Source organism: Rana temporaria, chromosome 12, assembly GCF_905171775.1.
Source record: "Rana temporaria chromosome 12, aRanTem1.1, whole genome shotgun sequence".
NCBI classification, from domain to species: Eukaryota; Metazoa; Chordata; class Amphibia; order Anura; family Ranidae; genus Rana; species Rana temporaria.
This window is the reverse complement of record NC_053500.1, coordinates 60,246,924-60,269,583: the sequence shown is the minus strand read 5'-3', so window position 1 is coordinate 60,269,583 and position 22,660 is coordinate 60,246,924. Positions and strand designations below refer to the sequence as shown.

Sequence of the window (22,660 nt, the reverse complement as noted above, 5' to 3'; positions counted from 1 at the left end):
GCCAGAATGGCTCCGAAGATGATGGGGGCAAGCTTACTGAGGAGGAACAGGAAGTGACAAAGAAAAAAAAACATTTAGAAGGGAAATCGAAGGAAAAGGTAAGTGAACCAACAATGCAGGAACCTATTTAGAAAATAAAAAACAAACCTTTACAACTCAGTTCAGTGCATTTTCTCCTTAAACAAACCAACCTTCCTTGGCTGAGTCTTTGAAGGCAGTATGTATAACCTGCAAAACCAGCCTTTCCACTCCCATCACTCACCCTCCCTTCTTGCTCATGACAACACTCCCTACAAGACAGAAATAACATTATCGGAAGTACTACGTATAGACAGAAGTAGGGTATGGACATCTGGAATTCCCAAAGTTTCTTATTTGCAGTTCAGGTGAGTGTCTAGATTATGGTATATTGTTAGGTGATACTTGCTATAACATTTCATCCTTTGCATCTCCTCGTGTCAGCAGATTTTTTAGGACACATTGGTGTGCTGACAGAAGGAAGCCAGGAATATACAATGTGTATATTACACGTCTAAAGAGTACCTGTAATTTCCTTTCTCCAACAACAGCAACACTTCCACCCTACATAACATACATACAGTATATACAGTATAACATCTCTTATAAAGGTACATGGCTCCCACGTAACACCTAATTTATTTATTTCCTTCCTTCCAGCCTTCCTTCCTTCTTATTTTGTGCTTCTATTACTTACTTTGCTTTCTTTTTATATTTTTCCTTCCGATTTTGTGCCTCTTTTCTTTTACTTAAATTTTTTTATTTTTTTTCCCCTTTAAATTTTGTGCATCTGTTCTTTACCTCCCTTCCCTTCTTTCTTCTTATTTTTACTCTATTCTTTTTTTAACCACTTGCTTACTGGGCCCCCTTCGTTCCCAGGCGAAATTTCAGCTTCCGGCACTGCGTCGCTTTAACTGACATTTGCGCGGTCGTGCGACGTGGCTCCCAAACAAAATTGAAGTCCTTTTTTCCCCACAAATAGAGCTTTATTTTGGTGGTATTTGATCACCTCTGCGGTTTTTATTTTTTGCGATATAAACAAAAAAAGAGCGACAATTTAAAAAAAATATATATTTTTTTTTACTTGTTGCTATAATAAATATCCCAATTTTTTTTAAAAAAATATATTTTTTTTCTCAGTTCTCACGATACGTATTTTTCGACGTATTTTTGTAAAAAAAAAATTGCAATAAGCGACTGGTTTGCGCAAAAGTTATAGCGCCTACAAAATGGGGAACAGAATTATGATTTTTTTTCATTCTTTTTTTTTTTACTAGTAATGGCGGCGATCTGAGATTTTTATTGGGACTGCGATATTGCGGCGGACGTATCGGACACTTTCGACACAAATTTAGGACCATTCACTTTTATACAGCGATCAGTGCTATAAAAATGCACTAATTACTGTATAAATGTGACTGGCAGGGAAGGGGTTAACACCAGGGGGTGAGGAAGGGGTTAAATGTGTAGCCTGGGTGTGTTCTAACTGTGTGGGGAGAGGGGGGTGACTGGGGGAGGTGATCAATGCTGTGTCTCTATGTACAAGAGACACAGATCGGTCTCCTCTCCTCTAACAGCACGTGGAGCTCTGTGTTTACACACAGAGCTCCACGTCCCTGCTGTTACCGGCTGTGTCACCGATGATCGCGTGTACCCGGCGGACATCGCGGCCGCCAGGTACACGCATCGGCTCCCCAGCGATGCGGCGGCACAGTGGTTACCCGCCGCGCGCCCCCCAGTGGCGCGCGCGGGTAATGCATTTCAAATGACGTCCAAAGACGTCCAGTTGGCACCTGAGAACCGCGCTGTTGACGTCTTTTGTCAATAGCGTGGGTCTCAAGTGGTTAATTTCTTCTTTTATGTGTCTATGTTTTACTTTACTTCTATCTTTTCTTTCTTGAGTTCTTTCCTTCCTTCCTTCCTTGTATTTTCCTTAATCGCTGGTTTTAGCCCTCAACTAACAGGACCTCTACTCCAGTAGAAACCTAAGTGGTGGCCTGCTCATTAGGGGTACCGCCCCCTAATCCATGCGCCCAGCCCCTGATCTCCATGCAGAGCGCCGGAAACATGGATTTCAATGGTGTTTTTTTAAGCACATGATTAGCTAATTGGCTACAAAAAAGGAAGCTTGGAGCACAGAGCACTGAGCCTGAGTCCAACCAGCTGTGTGACATGGCAAATTTAATATTCGCTAATGTCTTCTATCTTCTCCTCTCGGCCAATCAGGAAGCGGGTCCTGAGTCTTAGGACTCCCAGCCAATCCAGTCTAAGGACCCACTTCCTGTTCACCAGGAGGAGAAGCAATGGTCCCATCAGCAACAGCCTCGTCCTGGAGCCTCACGCCAGATTCAGCTCACCATCCCTCCACCCTGCACCTGTTCTGCAGCATAAGGTAAGGCCATGGATCGTGCGCTGGGGGAGGGTTTGGTGCGAGTCCACCATCGCATTCCCGATTGAACGATCATGCGCTGAAGGGTGTGCAGGTTTATTGCTGATCGAGCGAGTGCTGGGGGGGTCTAGTGCAAGTGCCGCCTCACCCCCTCAATATTGAGCACCAGCCACCACTGCCTAATAGTTCCCTATATTCCCAATAGAGACATTTGTGGGACCTACTTTCCCCGTTCCCCCAAATAATCCTTTAACTCCCACATAACACCTAAGTTATATCCACCTTTCTTTGTTCTTTTTTCTTTGCCTTTATACAGTTGTGCTCAAAAATTTGCATACCTTGGCAGAAATCGTGACATTTTGGTAATAATATTGAAAATATGACTGGCTGTGCCAAAAAAACTATTTTATTTAAGGATAGTGCTCATATGAAGCCATTTATTATCACATAGCTGCTTGTCTCCTTTTTAAATAATAACAGAAATCACCCCAAATGGTCCTGATCAAATATAAACATACTCTGGAATGTTTGGCCTTGGTACAAACACACGAGGTGACACACACATGTCTAAATGACAATTAAAGGTTAATTTCCCACATCTGTGGCTTTTTAAAGTGGAGTTTCACCTAAAAATGGAACTTCCACTTTTTGGAACCCTCCCCCCCTCCGGTGTCACAGTTGGCACCTTTCAGGGGGAGGGGGGAGCAGATACCTGTCTAATATAGGTATTTTCTCCCACTTCTTGACATGGATCACCTTGGTGATCTACACCACTTCCGGCGCCTACTCTGTACCCCTGCTGTCTTCTGGGAGACACACAGCTCCCAGAACACAGCGGGGACCAGTAAAGACACAGCGCGACTCGCGCATGCGCAATAGGGAAACGGGAAGTGAAGTCGCAACGCTTCATTTCCTGATTCCCTCACCAAGGATGGTGGTGGGGCAGCCGAGAGCCGAGCGATTGATCGGCTTCAGCTGCCGACATCACAGGCACCCTGGACAGGTAAGTGTCCATTTATTAAAAGTCAGTAGCTGCTGTATTTGTAGCTGCTTGTTTTTTATATATATATATTTTTTTAGTAGGACCTCTGCTTTAAATTGCTATTTGTGTCTGTGTATAAATAGTCAATGGGTTGATTAGCTCTCACGGGGATGCACTGGCCTTTCACGGCCCATAATTCACTGCGGCATCTCAGTGCATTGCTGGCTGATGATTGGCCAAGCATGCACTATAACCCGCATGCTTGGCCAATCACAGCTTACGAAGAACGGAGAGCCATAATTGGCCAAAGCCAGGGTGGCTTTGGCCAATTATGGCTCAGGGGGTTTAGTACACGCCCCACACTATAAAAGGCCGCCTGCAGGTCGGCCTTGTGTAGTGTATTGCGGTGGTTAAAAGAGAGAAGACAGAGAGAGAGTGTGTCATTTTTAGTAGGTAGATAGAGCAGGCAGGCAGGCAGGCTAGTCAGCTAAAGTTACAGTGTGTAGAGGATATATATGCATCCCAGGTGTTGTATATATTTTTATACACTGTATAGTTTAGCTAGATCAGCTCTTCCTAATTTACTGGCAGGCAGGTGATTGTGCTAGCTGCAGTATTCTCACGTGGTGTACTGCCTGTGTCCTCTGCAGTGTGCACCTAAAACTACATGGTGTGTGTACTGCCTTTTTCCTCTGCAGTTTGCACCTAAAGCTACGTGGTGTGTACGGCCCGTGTCCTCTGCAGATTGCACCTAAAGCTACGTAGTGTGTACTGCCTTTGTCCTCTGCAGTTTACACCTAAAGCTACGTGGTGTGTACTGCCTGTGTCCTCTGCAGTGTGCACCTAAAGCTACGTGGTGTGTGTACTGCCCGTGTCGTCTGCAGTGTGCACCTAAAGCTACATGGTGTGTACTGCCTGTGTCCTCTGCAGTGTGCACCTAAAGCTACATGGTGTGTGTACTGCCCGTGTCCTCTGCAGTGTGCACCTAAAGCTACGTGGTGTGTACTGCCTGTGTCCTCTGCAGTGTGCACCTAAAGCTACGTGGTGTGTGTACTGCCTGTGTCCTCTGCAGTGTGCACCTAAAGATACGTGGTGTGTGTACTGTCTGTGCTATTTTTCTCAATGATTTCCATCCATATTGCAGGGACCAGACATTGTATTAAAGCCGCAAGCAGTTTTAAATTACTTTTTTCTTATAGTAATCTCATTTTGTGCAGGTACAGTTCTAAACACGTACCACTTTACAGGCATACTATAGACACCCAGCAGGTACAATATTTAAAGGAATATTTCATTTTTTTTCACTTTAAGCATCATTAAAATCACTGCTCCTGAAAAAACTACCGTTTTTAAAACTTGTTTTCCATTGATACATGTTCCCTGGGGCAAGACCCGGGTTTACGACAATAACTTGTATATTAGGCTTTAAAATTAGCACTTTTGAATTCGAACGTCCGAGTCCCATAGAGGTCAATAGGGTTCTAAATGTTCGCGCGAACGGTCGGTCCGTTCAAAGGTTCTGGTGCGAACCGAACTGGGGGGGGGGTGTTTGGCTCATCCCTAGACAAGAGTATAAAAAGATATCCTTAGCCTCAGGAGAAATACAGGTCACTCTCTAAAAGACGGTGTGGTTGTTTTTAAAGAAGAACTGCAGTCTGCTCACATAATTTGTAATAATAACATCTTTGCCGTTATGAAACTTCCCTCCAACCACTTTGCATATTATTTTATATATACTGTGATTCTATACTTGCCAAATATGCTGCAAAAATCTCCCTCCACTAAGTCTGGTTGAATCCATTTTTAACTGTGGGCAGCTGAAGCTGCTGCCTGGTCACTTTCTGGATTTGCACAGCCACACAGAGGCCTTGTATCACTCACCCCCGCCCCCCTTCCTGGCAAACTCTTAAAAGAGTAAGAGAGAGAGCTGTGCATGGTGTCATAAGCCTAGGCTAATGACCAGACAAGAAACAGGAAGTGGGCTTTATAAGGTATTTACTGGCAGAATTTTTTTTTTTACTATCTTAAAGTAAGGTGACCAGATTTTTTTAATTAAATCAGGGGACATATTTTTTCTTTACTAGTAATGGCAATAATCAGCGACTCTCTGCCCGTCGCCGCCCGCCTCACAGCCTCTCAAGTCTTACTCTTTGGGCCCGGGTACTACTGGATGGGGAGCGGAGGAAGATCACTCCCCCAGGGAAGGCAAGGAGATAGGCAGGTGGCTGGCCAGGATTTGAGCCAAGGCAGAAGAACATGCGAGCAAAGCTGAATGGGCATGCGCCCGAAACTGAAGAAATATTCCCTCCGCTCCGACCAGCACATGATCATCAGAAAGGGGCACAGATAATAGGAAAAAAACAACCCCCATATGCTAGTAGGCACAGCGGAGCGGGGGGTGTGTAATTCTAATTTTTTTTATTTTAATTCTGCACTGATTGTCTTTGAAATTGCCCCTGCCCCCTATTAAATCCAGACAGACTTCGTCCGGGGATAGTGTCCTCAATCAGGGGACTGTCCCCTGAAACCGGGGATGTCTGGTCACCCTATCTTAAAGGGTTTGTAAAGGATTTTTTTTTATCTTATTATCTTCCTTTACCTTAATGCAGTGCTGTTTTCATGTCCTCATTGTTCGTTTTTGCTCTCATGTTGCTGTAATTCTTCTCTGATCTCCACACTTCGTGGTTGTCTGTTTCCTGATAACCACAGTGCTGGGAGCATTCTCTCTGTGGTCACTAACTTCAAGGAGGTGTGATTACTGTGTGTCTAAAACCCCACAGCACCTCCCCTTTGGATCAGTTTCGTTTTCCAAACCATCACTGCTCTGTATGCTCTGTACAGCAGAGAGGCAGGAAACAACATGCAAAAACGAAACTAGAAACTACAGGTACTATATATGATTGATTTTTATCTATTTTTAATCGTTTTTAAAAGGAATCAGTTAACTATTATGTCTCTATACCCTGTAAACAGTCATTTCAGCATAACATTTTTTTTTATTTACAACTCCTTTAAGTTAAAACAATGAGGGCAGAAGATTTAATATATGGAAAGATGAAAAAATTATTAAAGGCCCACTTTAACTGCTTGCCGACCAGCAGCGGCAGTTATACGGCGGCAGGTCGGCTCTGCCGGGTGAGATTATGTAGCTATACGTCATCTCTCCCAGCAGCCAATAGGGGCGCGCGCGCCCCCCGCTCGTCCCTGATCCCGGCGCGCGTGAATGCCGCCGGGCACTCGCGATCGCTCGTTACAGAGCGAGAACCAGGAGCTGTGTGTGTAAACACACAGCTCCCGGTCCTGTCAGGTGAGAAATGATTGACCGTCTGTTCATACAATGTATGAACAGCGATCAGTCATTTCCCCCTAGTCAGTCCACCCCCCCCTTCAGTTAGAACACACCCAGGGAACATACTTAACCCCTTCCTCGCCCCCTAGTGTTAACCCCTTCCCTGCCAGTGGCATTTTTATAGTAATCAATGCATTTTTATAGCACTGATCGCTATAAAAATGCCAATGGTCCCAAAAATGTGTCAAAAGTGCCTGAAGTGTCCGCCATAATGTCGCAGTACCGGAAAAAATCGCTGATCGCCGCCATTACTAGTAAAAAAAAATATTAAGAAAAATGCCATAAAACTATCCCCTATTTTGTAAACGCTATAACTTTGCGCAAACCAATCAATAAACGCTTATTGCGATTTTTTTTTTTTTTTACGAAAAATATGTAGAATAATACATATTGGCCTAAACTGAGGAAAAAAATCGTTTTTTTATATATTTTTGGGAGATATTTATTATAGCAAAAAGTAAAAAATATTATTTTTTTTCAAAATTGTCGCTCTATTTTTGTTTATAGCGCAAAAACTAAAAACCGCAGAGGTGATCAAATACCACCAAAAGAAAGCTCTATTTGTGGGAAAAAAAGGACGCCAATTTTGTTTGGGAGCCACGTCGCATGACAGTGCAATTGTCAGTTAAAGCGATGCAGTGCCGAATCGCAAAAAGTGGCCTGTTCTTTGACCAGCAATATGGTCCGGGGGTTAAGTGGTTAAAGAGGAAGTAAACCTCCAAAATGTTTTCCTGTAAAAAAAAAAAAACCCTGCAAGAAAAAGGCATAATGAGCTAGTATACATAGCATACTAGCTCATTATGTGGCCTGAGATCAAAGCCCCCGAAGTGCTCCTTGTTACCCTCCGCCGCCGCCATGTCCCCTCGGAGCGTCTTCCTTGTATCGCTGCTCCGGTGCTGTGACTGGCCGGAGTGGCGATGACGTCACTCCCGCGCATGCGTGTGGGACGGCACGATCCCCGCGCATGCACGGGTTTACAGCATTATCCCATTCAGAAAACTGGCACGCTCAGTGCGCCTGCGCCATTGTCCATGGCGTGCATGCGCCGTAGACATCGGTGCAGAGTTTTCTGCAAATATCTCCTCAACCGTGTAGGTTAAGGAGATATTTCTTGCACCTACAGGTAAGCCTTAATCTAGGCTTACTTGTAGTTGCAAGTTGTCTGGTTGGGTTTACAACCACTTTTTTTTTTTTTTTAATTCAGCTAGGTTCAGTGAAAAACAGGTCGGTGAGAATTACAGCAAATTACAGTAGAGCAATCAAGGAGGAGAGTGCTACCACCCGGGTGCACAACAGATCATGCCGAAAGGTCAGAAACACAAAAAAGAGAGACCCCCGTCCTCCTGTGGGAGGGGGAAAAAGGGTGAGGGGGGAGTGAAGGGCAGGGGGAGAGAGAGAGAAAAGAGGGGAAGAAGGAGTCTCGCTTCCACTGCAGTTAGAAGTCCCCAAAAGGCCATACGAACAACAACTATTCATACAAAATTTCCCACAGCACCTGGTTCCGAGTCCTAATCCAGAGGCACCCTGCGTTCACGGACCCATGCCGCCCATAGCTTGTCAAATTTCTTTGGGCAGTTGCATCCCAAATATGTTAGTTTGTATAACGGCAATGCCAAGTCTATCAGGGACTGCCATTGTTGGACGTAGGGGGTAAGGTCCTGTTCCATTGTAGCAGAATAGCTTTCCTGGCATAGAATGCAGCATAAAATACAAAAAGCTTCTTAGACTGCAGGGCCTCCAGCGTATCACAGATACCCAACAATAGGGGCACCGGATCACAGGTGACCCGCAAGTCACCTATGGAGTTTATTGTCTCCACCACCCCCATCCAAAAAGGCCTCAACCGTGTGCATGACCACACCACATGGAAAAAGGTACCAACCTCAGCACTACATCTATGACATGTCGACTGTCTGTCAGGGTAAATACGAGCTAATCGTTCAGGAGAGTAGTATACCCGATGCAGAAATTTCAGCTGCATGAGACGGTCTCTAGCTGATATCATTAATCGCCATCGGTCAGCACCGGGATATCCGCCTGCCATGCCGAGAACAGCTGGGAAACCTTTGAGGTGTCCAGTCCCGCAAGGATGGAGTAGAGGGCAGAGAGAGTGCCCCTCGTATCCGAGGCCCTCAGCAAGGTCTCTACCGCGGTCGCCTTCAACCTAACACTCCGTGGGAATTGGGCCCGGAACGCGTGTCTTAGTTGTAGGTACCGAAACAGAATACAATTAGACTGGTTATGGGTCCGCTTGGGATAATCGAAGGGAAGAAGTCCACCATTGGACACTATGTCCCCCAGTGTCTTAATTTCAAACCTTGCCCAGAGTACTGGATCCGGAATGGTGGAAAAATGCGGCAATCAAGGATTGCCCCACAGAGGGGTATACGGGGACCAAGTATCCTGTTCCTCCACCTTAGATCGAACAGTGTCCCACACTTTCAATGTGGTTCTCATAGGGATGGTAATCTGGGCATTGGATCGGGTTCCCCGATGGACCAAGTTTCGAAGCTCGGCATACGACCCAAACAGAGCCGCTTCGAGGATGGCAGCCGGGTTGGCCGGCTCCTCTGAGAGCCACCAACGCACCGAAACCAGGACTGCAGCCCAATAGTACTTAATCAGGCATGGCAGGGCCAGGCCCCCTAGGGAGATCGGAAGTTGTAGTGTCTCCTTCGCTATCCGAGGCATCCCCCAGAGCCAAAGAAATTAGATGAATATGCTATCTAGTTTTCTAAAGGAGGAGGTATGGAAATCGGGGTCTGTATAAAAAGATACAAAAATTTCAATGTGTTCTGCTTCACTTTGATATAATTTATCTGTGTTGAATTTAACTGCATCAGATTATTATTGGGCCTTTACAACTTGTTTACTGTGGGATTTGGGTGGTCCCTCTATCCTCCCCTCCTGTATAGTGCTAGTTAGTTCAGTCATAACTAGACCCCTGTTTCTTCCCTGTTCCCTCAGTCAGTGTTAGTCAGGACTTAAGAAAGTCATTATTTTCCTATACTTCTGAAGACTGATCCTTTGCACTACACTTAACTGAGGTAACATTGCATTGGATTAAACTTCTGTGTCTTATTGAAGAGTTAAGCTGCCTGCGGATGGTGTCGAGTCAGCAGGTGACCATACTGTTCAGACAGTATGGAAACGCATCAATGGAAACGCATGTCATTGCAAGCATTGAGGCGCATGTTGACATTCATAAGAAATTGCACTGTAACCAAAGTTAATAATGCACATTAATGTAGAGTATAAGATTTCATATCATCTTTGCCCAGTCTTGCCACAAAGAGTTAATTCAGCTCTGAGCAATCCTCTTTTATTTTTTCAGTGAGATAAACGGACAAACAGGAGAAAACTTTTGTCCGTTCTTCCCCCTTGCTGTGAATGACAGGTTATTTACACATCTCATGCACTAGCCTGGAGACAGGCATTATTTTTTAATTCCCACCCCCACTCCTTTTCTGAAGTCATGTGGTTACTTTTCTGGATTTTAACTGGATGTTAGTGATCATAGCAGAATTTCATGTAAGGAATACACAGGAAAAAATGCATGTTGACCAGGGGAGTGTAGAGGTGGGCGGGAGTCTACTGACATCACGACTCCACCCACCGAGCTCCAGACAACAGACCCACCCACAGAATCTGCAGTTTTCAGTTCTTATAACAGACAGAGGGGAGACATTTGACAGGTAAGGATACATGCAGGAGGCATGTATATCCTTATAGATCAGCAGTATGGCAGTAGTTTAGAAAGGATGAGAGTGGGTTTACATCCACTTTAAGTCAGTTTACATGTAAAAAATCATTAGCACACCTTGTTTCCATACATGCCTTAATATGCCTTGACTGGCGTTGGCCTTGTGTCGATGACATCAGTCTGAGATCCTTCTGACATCATTGAAAAATTCATGGACAGGTGTATTTCACCTGCAGTTGACCTCTTTTTGCCCTGCATCTGACCTTGCTGCAAAAAGATTTTACTTTCTCATAGACTTGTATGGGATACAAAACCTGTTTAAGGTGAACAAAAGTCCATTGACACAGGTCCTTTGTCATCAGATGCAGTAAAATAAACATAATGTATATACTGTATATATAAGTGAAAAGCAGTTGTGGTTTCCCCTTTAGCTACAGGCAAGTCCCACCCCTTTGGACCTCTTGTATACAGATCATTTACTGATGTTTATATGCAGGATCTCGCTGGCAGAAATATGGCGAAAAAATAACACGTTGTGTTCTGTAAAGACCTTGAATGTATACACATACGGGCGCATAGATATGTGTATGCCTACACACACGTAAAAATCTTTATCCTATTCTAACTCCCAGTGTTGCAAATTTTGTGTATACGCTCGTATATACATGTGCATTGTTTTACTTTGTCTTTTAAGGTTACTTTTCGTTAAAAGCAAGGAAGTATAAAAAAAAAAAAACCCTCTGTAGTGTATTAACCACTTCAGCTCCGGAAGGTTTACCCCTCTTCATGACCATGTCATTTTTTGCGATACGGCACTGTGTTACTTTAACCACTTCAGCCCCGGAAGATTTGGCCCCTTAATTTGCCATTTTTTGCGATACGGAACTGACAATTGCGTGGTTGTGCGACATTGTACAAAAAACAAACTGAAGTCCCCTTTTCTCCCACAAATAGAGCTTTCTTTTGGTGGTATTTGGTCACCTGTGTGTTTTAATTTTCTTGTGCTAAAAACAAAAAAGAGTGACAATTTTGAAAATGTTTTCGTTTTTTTTTTTAGAACCATTCTGCCACAGTATAACTGCGGCGGCTGGTCAGGAAGCGGTTAACTGACAATTGCGTGGTCAAGCGATGCTGTACCCTAAAAATGTTGTCCTTTTTCCCCCACAAATAGGGCTTTCTTTTTCGGTGGTATTTGATCACCTCTGCGCTTTTTATCTTTACGTGCTAAAAAAAAATACAAAAAAATACAGACAATGTCGAAAAAGAACCCAATATTTTTTACTTTCTGCTATAAAACATATCCAATAAAAAATAAATAAAAACATATAATTTCTGCATCAATTTAGGCCAATATGTATTCTGCTACATATTTTTGGTTAAAAAAATCCCAATATATTGATTGCTTTGCTCAAAAGTCATAGCGTCTACAAAATATGGGATATTTTACTGCATGTTAGTGACTGCAGATGTATCTTCTCTATACACAATCATTCAGCATGATGATGCATTGCTGGCATTAAATTAGGCTTTTAACCTGCCTGGCGGTATTCCCGAGTCTGACTCGGGGTTAGATTTTCCTGCTGCGAGCGGTAACCCCGAGTCAGACTCGGGCTTGCCTCGCTAGATCCACAGGCATGGTTTACTTACCTTGTACCTCGCTCGATTCACACAGTGCCTCCGTGTGACGCCGATCTCCGTTCCCTGCGACGTTACGACGCACGGGGACGGAGAACGGCGCCAAATTCAAAAAAGTAAACAAACACTTTACAAACAGTATACTGTAATCTTATAGATTACTGTACTGTATGTAAAAAAAACACACCCCCCTTGTCCCTAGTGGTCTGTCCTGTGTCATGCATGTCATTTTATATAATAAAAACGTTTCTTTCTCCCTGCAAACTGTAGATTGTCCATAGCAACCAAAAGTGTCCTTTTATGTCAAAAATAGTTTTAGATCAGCTAAAAAACAGCGATAATAAATTATAATCACTTGCAGAATTGTGCGATAGCGATTTGTGGGGAAATTCGTCATAAAAAAAAAAAAATAATGACAGCAACAATTCTGCAAATGAGCAAATTTCAGTGATTTTGATTTGATTACATTATTGAATAATTTTTATTATAATTATATTATTATTTGTTATAATTATTTATAATTATTTATTATATTATAATTTATAATTTTTTTTTAAAAAAATGTCATACCCGGGATGCCTATTAGAATCTTGTTTGGTCAGATTTAAGTGAGTTATTTCTAAAAATTACAGACCTACAATATAAAACGCCAAATTTCCTTGCAAATAATGGTACCGCTTTCAGCATGTTTTTTCTGAAAGAATCATACCGCCAGGGAGGTTAAGTAAAAGGGATGATATCCCACATTCTCAGAAATGTTTTTTGGGGAGGTACTAGATTTTTATATCTCAAACAATTGTAATTGATACCATGGCCAATTTTATTCCCAGCAGGTTGGTGCGGCTATGGGCGCAAAATTTGCTTCCAGTCTAGCCAACTTGTCTTTAACAAACATAGACCTCAATTGAGGTTCTATCAAAGATTTATTGATGATCTCCTGATTATTTGGGAAGGATCTAAGGAATCTGTACTTGAATTTATACCACACCTTAACCATAATGACAACAACATACAATTAGATTACCAATTAAGTGTTAATTAAAAATATACCTCAAAAATCAGGGGTCGTCTTATACGCCGAATGGAGAGTCAGTCAGACTGCGGGCGTCCATTGTTCAAAAGCCTTGCCTCCTCGTCGTGCTGTTCTGTGATAGGCGGAACACTCAGTTTCCCAGCAGAGCCTGTGTTCAGTGTTCCGCCTATCATGGCGTTTTCTTGCCTATCATGGACGTCCTCTCATCCTCGGCCTCGGACGAGACAACGCCATGATAGGCGAAACACTGAACACAGGCTCTGCTGGGAAACTGAGTGTTCCGCCTATTATGGAACAGGACGAGGAGGAGGCGCGGCTTTTGAACAATGGACTCCCGCAGTCTAACTGACTCTGCCAGGGATAAGGTATGGAGATCGTCAAAGTGAGGCATGCAATGGCACAGCGAGGTATACAATGGCACAGTGAGGTATGCAATGGCACAGTGAGGTATGCAATGGCACACTGAAGGGGAAAGGGGGGCACCTTATATGGCGAGTATATCCCAAAACCAACATTTTAGCTGGAAAATTAGGGGGTCGTCTTATACGCCCAGTCGCCTTATATGCCGGCAAATACAGTAAGTGATAATACAGGTAATTTTTTTGCATGTCACTATTGAGAGATGTGGGAATGAACTGATCACGGGGGTTTATTTTAAGCCAAAAGACAGAAACAGCTACGTATCAATTAAAAGTGGACATCATCCAGCATGGATTAGAAACATACCGAAGGGTCAAATGCTAAGGGTTAGATGTAACTGTACTAAGCAGGAAGATTTTCTTATGCATCCCGGATGTCCTTAAAGGGAAATTCTTACATAAAGGTTATAGGGAGGATATTTTGGACAAAACAATTGATGAAGTAGCTAATATACCAAGATCCCAATGCCCAGCTAAAAAGGTTCAACAGTCACCCTCGGACCAGCATCAGTGGGTATTTATTTCCAACTTCCATTACCAACATAGGGAAACAGATTTTCAAAAAATATTGGTACATCCTATGTATGGATAAAGATTTGGGTCCAGTCCTACCTAATCATCCAAAATGTATATATAGAAAGGCCTCAAATTGTGGGGACCAGGTGATAAAAACAATTTTGGATCCACCTGGTCATCAAAAAATTCTAATTGATTTATAAAAGGATTTTGAAATGCAGAAAATGCATTTCATGTAGAATGGTAAAAACTGGTAATAGGGGTATCTCCACTCCAAAACAGATAATTTTCCATAGATGAATTTATCACATGTAATACTTAAAATGTGGTATATTTATTGTGGTGTCCATGCGGATTACATTATATGGAGAGAACTAAAAGACTTCTCTACATTCGTATTGCTGAACATGTAGCTAATATAAAGAAAGGGTTTAAAAAGCATAGTGTGGCCAGCGGTTGGGCACCCATGACTTAAAGTGACCAGATCTCTTCCTAGTTTCCCTTGTATGCAGCATTTGGTTTTTAAGGCCTGCTGGACATTTTACAAAAAGCTAATTGTGCATACAGACACTGGGAGGCAGGTTGTGTTATCACAGAGGCAGTCTGCATAGACCTGCAACTTTCAGCATCCTCTGCTTCACTTAAAAAAAAGTCTGCAAATACCTCTGCTCTAGCAATGTGGCTTCCTTCAGCACATTTGCCGGCACTGACATCTTTTTCATGGTTTCTTTCAAGGTCGGGGGTCTTTGGCTGTCTTGATAGGTAGGTATAGGCTTTTTTAGCCATCATTATGATAGGCCAACAGAACCACTTGGCGCCCGCGCTATAGCCGAATGACGGCTACAGCGTGGACCCCAAATGCCAGGAGGACGTCAGTAGACGTCCTCCCCTTCGTGCTCTCCCCGCACGCCCCTGCAGGGTGCTGTGATCACCCGAATCACTGAGTCCTGGCCCCTTACCACGTGATCAGCTGTCAGCCAATGACAGCTGATCACCGGCTTATGTGAAAGGGACATCAGTCCCGAAGAGGAAGGAGAGACATCTGCCTCCTCTGTGCCATCAGTACTTCCTCACAGTACCCCCTGCCAGTGTCACCTGCAAGTGCCTACAGTGTCCATGCATGCCACCTATTAATGCCCACCAGTGGTGCCAATCAGTGCCACATAGCAATGCTGCCTATCAATGCCCATTACTGCCACCCATCACTGCCTATTACTGCTACCCATAAGTGCCCATCACTGCCACCCATTAGTGCCCATCACTGCCAGCCATCAGTGGCACCTATCAATACCACCTTTTAGTGCCACTTCTCAGTACCCCCCATTGTCACCTATTAATGCCCTTTCCGTGCCACCTCTCAGTGTCACCTCTCAGTGCCCACCAGTGCCACCTATCAGTTCCCACCAGTGCCACCTTATCAGTGCCCATCAGTGCAGCCCATCATTGCCCATCAGTGCAGCTCATCAGTGCCCATCAGTGCAGCCTCATTAGCGTACATCAATGAAGGAGAAAAATTACCCATTTGCAACATTTTATAACAAAATATAACAAAATAAAAAAAATTATTTAATAAATTCAGTATTTACATTTTTTTAAACAAAAAATAAAAATTGCCGAGGTGATTTCATTTGGGTACAGTGTTGTATGACCGCGCAAATTGTCATTCAAAGTGTGTCAGCGCTGAAATCTGAAAATTGGTCTGGGCAGGAGGGGGGTTTAAGTGGCCAGTAAGCAAGTGGTTAAAGCACAACGGTGGCCATAAAACAAAAAAGTGGGAGCAATGGGAGTATTTTTTCCCCAACAAATTAGAAAATTGGGAGTCGTTTATTACAAAAGTGATACTATGGGGGATATTTACTAAAGCTGGGGCACTCAGAATCTGGTGCAGCTTTGTATGGCAGCCAATCAGCTTCTAACTTTTGCTAGTTCAACTTTAACCAAAAAAAACTTGTAAGCTGATTGGTTTCTATGCAGAGCTGCACCAGATTTTGCACTCTCCAGTTTTAGTAAATCAACCCCAATTTGTCTCTTCTGCAATAAAGGCTTCTTATCTTCCTTCTATTGCAATCTTTTTCACACTGTGCACTGAGCTGCACACTGCTCACCAATGTATACCTTAACTGAAAGTGATGTCATTAACCTGGCTGTGATTTGTGGCAGAAAGACATGTGCGTAACGAATGGATTTTCGTACAAATTTGTTAGTATTCGTACATTCGGATCAATTCGAACATCCGAAAAGCTGAAAGAACCAAAATACGAAAATTACGGAATTACGAATAAGCAAAATAACGAACAAGAGAAAATACGAACGTACGATTGGACAATCTTACTAAGATACGAAACACCGAAACAGCAAAAGAACGAAACTGACATCTATAATTAACGATTTGCATTCCATATTTTAAATCCTTTGTCTGTTCGTATTTTCATTCGTATGTTCGTATTTTCATTTGTGTGTTTTGTAAATCCGTTTCTTTGTCTGTTCGTAAATTTGTGTACTTGTATCGTTCTTTCGAATGGGCACTGAGCAGTGTAGTTTGTGAGTGATTATCTTACTTAATATCTTAGCCAATCAGCTAATCTCTTTTGTGCTGAGTCACATTGGACAGTGTAAAGCCTCGTACACACGATCGGACTTCAAACAAACTTTTCCGTGGATTTTTGTCCGATGAGAGTTGGCTGGACTTTTGAAACAGAAAAAGTTTGTCCGATGGAGCGTACACACGGTCGGATTTTTTGGAAACCGCTCATTTTGAAGTTTGTTGGCAAAAATTTCGACCGTGTGTACGGGACTTAAGAGAAAGTCTATCTTACTATGGATTAGCCGCGTGTTGCAATGTATTTACAAAAGTACAAAATTACGAATCCATTAAACGGAAATTATTATCTAACAAAATTAAAGCGGTTGTAAACCCGCATATACATTTTTTTTTTTACACACCTGCAAGGCAAAAGCCATAATGAGCTAGTATGCACCGCATACTAGCTCATTATGAAATACTTAGCTCGGAAAGAGGAGAAGAGAACTTACCTGGTCCACGCCGAGCGAGATGTCATCTTGACTCGGCGTGTCTTCCGGGTATCGCCGCTCCAGCGCTGTGATTGGCTGGAGCGACGATGAGGTCACTCCCGCGCGGGAGATTTCATTCCGGCAAGGGGCGGCGGCGGCCGACCCTTCAGCCGAGGATCCCCCCTGCGCATGCGCCGCTGCAATCAGCGGCGCATTGCGAGGGGAATATCTCCTAAACCGTACAGGTTTAGGAGATATTCTTTATACCTATAGGTAAGCCTGATTATAGGCTTACCTGTAGGTAAAAGTCAATAAGTGGGGTTTACAACCACTTTAAGAATCTCGAAATCAACGAAAATAAATTAGACAGAATTACGAATCATTCAGTATAAACGAAAATAAAACTGTTACGAAAATACGAACGGGTCCGAATAGGAAAACTTGCGTCTTACGAAATACGAACGGGGTCCGAATAGGAAAACTTGCATCTTACGAAATTACGAATCTTTACAAACCTACGTAACGAGACGAAACGAAACAAAAAAAAACAATTTTTTTTGTTGTGCACATGTCTAGTGGCAGAGAACACACGAATGGATGGACAGAAATACTAATCGTTTAGCAAACAAATATATGTATAAACTGGGGGTAAAAATGGTAATACATACAGTACATTATTTATTGCTGCAGGCAGTACATTCTTGTCTGGTCCCTCTTCTTTTAAATGCTTCGGGTTGTGGTGGCTGGGGATTTGCTGTTCTCATGAATGATGCAGGAGTGCTGGTCCTGTATGTATCATACATGATGATATCAGATGGTAACCATTGGCCTGTCAAAGAGAAGAGCTACAGGGGACCAGTGTTAATTTTGTCGACTAAAACGACAAAAACATTTTAAAACGAAAACAACTGAGATTACTTCAATACGACTAAAACTAAAATGGCATTTTAGTCAAAAGACTAAAATTGGACTAAAACTGAATTGAAATTTGACTTCAAAATTAACACTGGTCTGTAGTTCATACCTCAATGCCATACATAATAACATATTAGATTTTTTATTCCAGCAGTATGTAATGAGTTTGGAAATTGTATAAACATGTTAAATAATGCATTACAATTTAATTACACCCATTCGATTTTAGATGACTAAAATTAGTTTTAGTCTACTAAAATGTACTGGATATTTTAGTCGACTAAAACGTAGGACATTTTAGTAGACTAAAATGTACTGAAGATCGATTAAATACAACTAAAACTAAAACAATTGCAGAAGACTAAAAATGGGACTAAAACTAAAATGCCATTTTAGTCCTAAGACTAATGCGGCGTACACACGACCGTTTTTCATGATGAGAAAAATGCAATTTTTTAAATTGGTCATTAAAAACGATCATGTGTAGGCTCCAGAGCTTTTTTCTCGACTTGAAAAATGGGCATTAAAACTTTAGAACATGCTCTATTTTTTATCTACGTTTTTCACGTTGTGAAAAATGGTCGTGTGTAGGATTTAACGACAGGAAAAAGCGCGCATGCTCAGAAGCAAATTATGAGACGGGAAATTTGCATAATCGAGCGCAAAGTGCGGCGCCATTCGAATAGAATCTTCCCCTTTATAGTGCCGTCGTACGTGTTGTAAGTCATCGCGCTTTGCTCGAGCATTTTTTTTTCACGATTGTGTGTATGCAAGGCAGGCTTGACAAGAATCATGTCGAGAAAAACTTGTTTTTTTACATGACATTAAAAACGGTCGTGTGTACGCGGCATAAGACTAAAACTAAATTGAAATTTGCTGCCAAAATTAACACTGCAGGGGACAGGTCGACTGAGGAATAAGGTATTACAGCTTATTTCTCTGCTCCTAGACCTCACAGTGCAAGGGGGGCACTCCAAGGGTATAAAAAAAATTCCATTGTTTAGTTCTAACATACATATAAATTACAATAATAAGGTGGAACTAAACCCTCCTATCCTTTACAGTCAAGGAAACTGCCATTTGAGCTTCTGTATGATCTGTAGTTGCCATGGTGCTGCACATGTGATCAGTTATGACACCAGCCATTTCATGGCTTGACGGTTTAGTTGGGGGCACAAGCAACTGTGGCAATTATCATTCACAGCATGCCTTGAATGTAAATGTTTTGGGAAGCTATTAAATGAAAAAAAGGCGATATTACCCCAAAAACGACGGTAAATTCGTACATGTGGTGTCTGCATTCATTTTCTTTTTTGACCACTTCAATACAGGCCACATCCCCCCCTTCCTGCCCAGGCCAATTTGCTGCTTTCAGCGCTGTCACACTTTGAATGACAATTGCGTTGTAATTCTTTTTTTGGGGTTAATTTGGTGGTATTTAATCACCACTGGGTGTTTTATTTCTTACTAAATAAATAAAAAAAGATTTAAAAAAAATTAAAAAACACCCACATTTTTCTTTGTTTCTCTTTCTTCATACATTAGGGCGAAAACTGTATTCTGCCCCATGTCTTTGGTAAAGATAACCCAAATCAGTGTATATTATCTAGTCTGTGTGAAAGTTATACAGTCTCACAAAATTTAGTGCACCTCTCACCTTTTTGTAAATACTTTATTACATCTTTTCATGTGACAACACTGAAGAAATTACACTTGGCTACAATGTAAAGTAGTGAGTGTACAGCTAGGCCTGCCCAAATTTACCTACACTTAGGTAGATTCAGGTAGAGTGGATTAAATTTAGGGCGGCGTAGCCTAGTGTTTTTAGGCTACGCCGCCGTGAATTAGTTAGGCTAGTAGTGATTTTCAATCAACTTACCTGCTAATCTACGGCGGCGTAGCCTAAAACGAGCGGGCGTAAGGGCGCCTAATTCAAATTACTTGGAGGGGGCGTGTTGTATGGAAATGAGGCTTGACCTCACGTTTTTTGACGTTTTCTTTCTACTGCGCATGCGCCGGGTGCCTACATTTCCCAGTGCGCATTGCGGCTAAGTACGCCGTACGGGCCCTATTGATTTTGACGTGTACGTAAACGACGTAACTCCCGATTCACGGACGCCTTGCGCAAACGACGTAAAAAATTCGAAACTCGCGGCGGGAAGGCGGCCATACTTTAACATTGTTATTCCACCTCGGTGGAATAACTTTAGGCCGCCTAAGGCCTTACGGAAACGACGTACTTCGACTGCGGCGGGCTCGCGTACGTTCGGGAATCGACGTACACGCTCATTTACATATTCTACGCCGGCCGCTATGGAAGCGCCATCTAAAAAATTGCAAGCTAAGATAGAACGGCGCAAGCCGTCCTATCTTAGCTTTGTTTAACTGTATCTCTGTTTGAGCATACGCTTAAACAAACGCTGGCGTAGATTCAGAGTTAGGCCGGCTCATCTACTGATAAGCCGGCCTAACTCTTTCTGAATCTACCTAACTGTTTGTAACAAAAACACACTCTACTCTAGCAACCTACCAACCTAAGGTAGAGAAAAATGGGCCCAGGAGAAAGGGCATCCCATGAATTAAGTTGGATGGGGGAAGGGAAACAACTTGAAAGGAGCTACAGGTATAGTACAAATAAATATCAGTACAAAAATAGATATGTACATTTTTGGTAGGTATTTACACTGTACATCACAATTAAGACACACCTAGCTACAGGTCCCTGCAGCTAAACACATAAAACATTTTTGAGCCAGAGCATTTCTCCCTCAGGAAAAATACTCTGCTTGCAGTATTCTTGTTCTCCGGAATGGTGAGGATTGACAGCCGTCCCATCCCTGAAGATCCTAAAAGAAAACACAAACCATACATCCTACACTTACATTCTACCTATACACTGTACAAATCTACACCGGAAGGGGGTTATTATCCTTCCAGCAAAGAAAATCAGCAACACAACATATACATTTCTGCTTGTTTTGCTCTGTCTGAAGGGCACTATAACCTAAAAACAGAATGACAACAAAATATATACATTAACAACAGTAATCCATCTTCTGTTCCTGGTGGGAGGGGCCCTCCCTGAACAACAGGCTCCAAAAGAGGTGGGCAGGAACAATACACCCATAGGGCCAGATTCACAAAAGGGATACGACGGCGTTTCTCCTGATACGCCGTCGTATCCCTGTTTCTATCTATGCGACTGATTCATAGAATCAGTTACGCATAGATATTCCTAAGATCCGGCAGGTGTTATAGTTTTACACTGTCGGATCTTAGGATGCAGTACCGCGGCCGCCGCTGGGGGGAGTTTGCGTCGTAAACCAGCGTCGGGTATGCAAATTAGGAGTTACGGCGATCCACAAAGCTTTTTCCCGTCGTTACGTCGTCGCGAGTGTTAGATTTCCGTCGCAAAGATAGGGCACCTTTAACATGGTGTAAAAGTACTCCACCGTGTTAAAGTATGCCTGTCTTTCCCGCGTCGCTTTTGAATTTTTTTTAAATCTTTTATTTTTCCCGGCGTAAATCTTTTTTCACGTCACGATTCACAAAACGTCGGTGCGTCGGGAAATTTGCGACGGGAGCATGCGCAGTACGTCCGTCGCGGAAGCGCGCCTAATTTAAATGGTACTCGCCCCATTCTATTTGGCCCGCCTTGCGCCGGACGCATTTACGATACACCGCCGCAAGTTTCCAGGTAAGTGCTTTGTGGATCGAGCACTAAACCTGAAAACTTACGGCGGTGTAACTTAAATGGCTTACGTTTCCCCGGCGCAATTGTACGTGAATCTGGCCCAAAGTGTCCAAGACTAGACAGTTCCTCTATCAGGCACAAAGGGTTTTTGTGCCTGATAGAGGAACAGAATTTTACACCAGCTACCCCGATTGGATGGAAAGACAGGCAATCCTATTGAACGCCTAGGAGGAGGAGGAGCTAGAAGGAGGAGAGGACTCTGAGCTGAGCCGCTGCACCACGCTGCCTGCCACCCGCCACAATGGGGTAGGTGCTGGACCAACCGGCAAACAGCAGGGGGGTGATTGTTTGCCGCCCACCCCAAAAAAAAAACAGCAGCCGTCACTGACGTTAAGGCTTGTTAAGCTGCTCAATATTACATTTTTGAGTTTAATGGAACTTTAAAGGGGTTGTAAAGGTTTGTTTTTTTATTTTCTAAATAGGTTCCTTTAAGCTAGTGCATTGTTGGTTCACTTACCTTTTCCTTCAATTTCCCTTCTAAATGTTTTTTCTTTGTCTGAATTTCTCACTTCCTGTTCCTCCTCAGTAAGCTGTTCTAAATGACTTTCCACCGCTCGGATGAAGGTGGAAAGCTTACTGAGGAGAAACAGGAAGTGAGAAATTCAGACAAAGAAAAAAAAACATTTAGAAGGGAAATTGAAGGAAAAGGTTAGTGAACCAACAATGCGCTAGCTTCAAGGAACCAATTTAGAAAATAAAAGATGAACCTTTACAAACCCTTTAAAGGGTCACTAAAGGAAAAAAATGTTTTGCTGAAATGACTGTTTACAGGGTATAGAGACATAAAAGTTAACTGATTCCTTTTAAAAATGATTAAAAATAGATTAAATTCAATCCTATAATGTGCCTGCAGTTTCACTTTCGTTTTTAAACTGGTTTCATGTTTATGTGAAGTAAAGAGACCCACAGAACAAAAACAAACAAATCCAGGGCAG

At 42.8% G+C, this 22,660-nt stretch overlaps 1 protein-coding gene across 4 annotated transcripts in view; it reads left to right on the top strand.

Annotated features, from left to right (window-relative positions):
* The first annotated feature begins 268 nt into the window (after positions 1-268).
* Positions 269-22,660, top strand: part of CARD14 (caspase recruitment domain family member 14) — a 164,867-nt gene continuing 142,475 nt past the window's right edge. For all 4 annotated transcript variants that reach the window (XM_040331230.1, XM_040331228.1, XM_040331229.1 and 1 more), the window contains exon 1: positions 269-386. The gene's annotated coding sequence lies outside the window, so the exon portion shown is untranslated. The remainder of the gene's footprint in view (positions 387-22,660) is intronic.